The sequence below is a fragment of the Numida meleagris genome, chromosome 4 (genome assembly GCF_002078875.1).
Source record: "Numida meleagris isolate 19003 breed g44 Domestic line chromosome 4, NumMel1.0, whole genome shotgun sequence".
Lineage (NCBI taxonomy): Eukaryota > Metazoa > Chordata > Aves > Galliformes > Numididae > Numida > Numida meleagris.
In genome coordinates, this window is record NC_034412.1 from 95,368,184 (window position 1) to 95,370,799 (window position 2,616).

A 2,616-nucleotide genomic window follows, 5' to 3' on the forward strand; every position below is an offset into this window, starting at 1 on the left:
CCGCTCTCGATCGCCTCCCAAACCATTGCAAGCAAATCCGTTCCCCAGCCGGGCTGAACTCGGATGACAGCATCGTGTGCTATATATAGCGACGGCGGATCGCCGCTCCATCCAAGCGGGGCCACACATAAACAAACAGCGGCGCACGGATGCCTCCGTGGAGAGGGGACGGTGAGCGACCTATGTGTGATGGAGGAGTCCGCCAGGGCCCCATAGCGGGGGTCCTGCGCCCCTGTTTTAATGCCTGCATCGCTCTGCTGCTGGTGTCATGTGGGGTTTGAAGATGAAGGATGTGCCGGAGGGTGTTGGGAGCAGAGCGAAGGGAGGCACCAAGGGTTATCCCGTGGGGCAGTGGCATCCCCAGGCTGGGATCGTGCTGAGAGCTCAGCAGCCTCCTGAGCATCCCCACCCCACAGCGTGATGCTGCCGACCTCGGGGGGGGGGGGCCAGGGGGTCCCCAGGTTTGGACCCACCGATGGATGGAGGGATATATGGGGGGTGGTACACCCGGATGGGGCTCAGTGCTGCACTGCAGCACAGCCCAGGTCGTGCCCTGGCTTTGCCATGGGGCCATGCCACAGGGGTGGAAGGAGCCCATGGGGTTGGGGAGCACCCACAGCTCTGCCGGCGTGCACCCACACCCCTGGGGGTCTGCAGCGAGCAGCGCAGCCATACCCGCATCCCCCGGGTGAGGTCCCGAGCTGGGAACCCCGTGTCCCCCCCGTGACCCCCCAATCTCCCCCCTCATCCCTCCCTGCCGCCACCGCTGGGCCACCCAGCGCCGAGGCAGATGACATAATTCCCAGCAGCTGCACACGGAGATCGCTCGGCCCCTCCGCCGAATCCCACCCCAGCCCCTTCCCCTCCAAAATAAGCTCACAAATAGAAGGAAGCCGGGGAGGGAGGGGATGGGGTTCGGGGGGACACAAACAGGTTTTGCAATCCCCCCACCCCTCACCGCCCCTCCCCTCCTCGCACTCTATTTTTGGGTGCTGTCATTTCCAAGCAGCTGTGACTTTAGGCACAAACAAGCAGCACCCCCACCCCACCCCCCGACCCCCGGAAAGAAAAAAAAAATAAAAAAAATTAATAAACCAAACAACCCCAAACCTCTTCCATCTCAGAGCTCCCCCCTTCCCCAAATTCCCCCTGGGTGGGTGCTTGGGGCGAGGTCCCCCCTTTTCCCCACACATCTCCCTCCTCCCCACCTCAATCTCAAAGCCACTTTGGGAGGTGAGGGCAGAGATAAGGGGGACCACCCCCCCCTAACACACCCCTCCCTCCTCCCGCAGCCTTCTCACCAGTATCTCCCAGTTCCTCCCCACCCGTTGCCTTACTGGTGGCGGGGACGTTCGCTGGGCAGCGCTGCGGGGCGGGGGCAGGGCTGGAGCCTGGGGGCCCCCTCCGGCCCCGTCGGAGAGCTCTCATCTCATTTCGTCGCGCGTGTCACCCCACGCACACGCACACGCACACACACACACACACGCGCGCACACGCCTCTCGCAGCCACGTTCCCCCCCTTCTTGCGGCAAAACGGCGGCCGGCCCCGACCCCACCCCCTGTCAAAGCTTCAGCCTAACAGCGAGGGAGGGAGGGAGGAAGGATGGAGGCAGAGCTGCTCGCCGGCCCTTTAACCCTTCCGTCGCTGAATCCACTGGGGTGCAGCGTGGGGACCTCCCCCCCCACCCCCCAATAGCTTCTCTGCTGTCTCTCGCTCATCTCATGGTACACAGAAATCGGGCGAAGATCTGAGCGGATTCACCCAAATCTTCCTTACCCCAGGCTGCAGCTGGAGCGCTGGGTCCAGCGCTGAGCCCCCCCCCCGGCACCAAGGAATCACAGAGTCACTGAGGTGGGAAATGACCTCTGAGATCACCGAGTCCAACTGCCAACCCATCCCCACCATGCCAACATGTCACCCAGCCATCCGGGCTGGTTGCTCCATCCGGAGGCACGGAGACAGCTGCACCATGGGGAGATGGGCTCCAGGTCCCTGCTTGGAGGGGCACTGCCGGGTACCCCAAGTGGGAAGGGACAAAGGGGGAACCCTCAGGTGTCCCCCACCCAGTGATGGGACGCGCTCGGAGGATGCTCAGGTGATGGCACAGCTCTACCAGCTCAGCCCAGCAACCTATCTCCAGTGCAACTGCACGTGGACACCCAAGGAAAAGCAAAACCAGGACAAAATTTCCCCCTAGCACTCTCCAACCATCTTCAGTTTAGGATGTTCCCAGAGGGTGAGCTTTCTACCAAGACAACCCAGCAGAATCTCATTGTACCCCATGGCTAGAGCAACAGCAGTTCCCAGCTCCACTTCCACGCTGTCACAAAAGGATGGGTTTTGCAGAGTCCAGAGCTCAGTGGGATATCTGGGTTGGATATTAGGAACAATTTCTTCTCCAAAAGAGTGGTGATGCATTGGCACAGGCTGCCCAGGGAGGCGATGGGGTCACTGTCCCTGCAGGTGCTCCAGATCCATGGAGATGTGGCACTGGGGGGCACGGTTATTTCACATGGGGGGGGGGGGGTGCTGACAGGCTCTGTGAGGAGGATTACCCCAGGCTAGCACTGGAGCAGCAGGTTTTGCAGCTGTTGATCTCTTTCCAAAAGTGCTTG

At 61.7% G+C, this 2,616-nt stretch overlaps 1 protein-coding gene across 2 annotated transcripts in view; it reads right to left on the reverse strand.

The window, feature by feature from the left end:
• LZTS3 (leucine zipper tumor suppressor family member 3) overlaps positions 1-1,551 on the reverse strand; it is a 43,047-nt gene extending 41,496 nt beyond the window's left edge. The window contains exon 1 of one of the 2 annotated variants that reach the window (XM_021394998.1): positions 1,302-1,551. The gene's annotated coding sequence lies outside the window, so the exon portion shown is untranslated. The remainder of the gene's footprint in view (positions 1-1,301) is intronic. The other variant, XM_021394997.1, reaches the window with a different exon arrangement.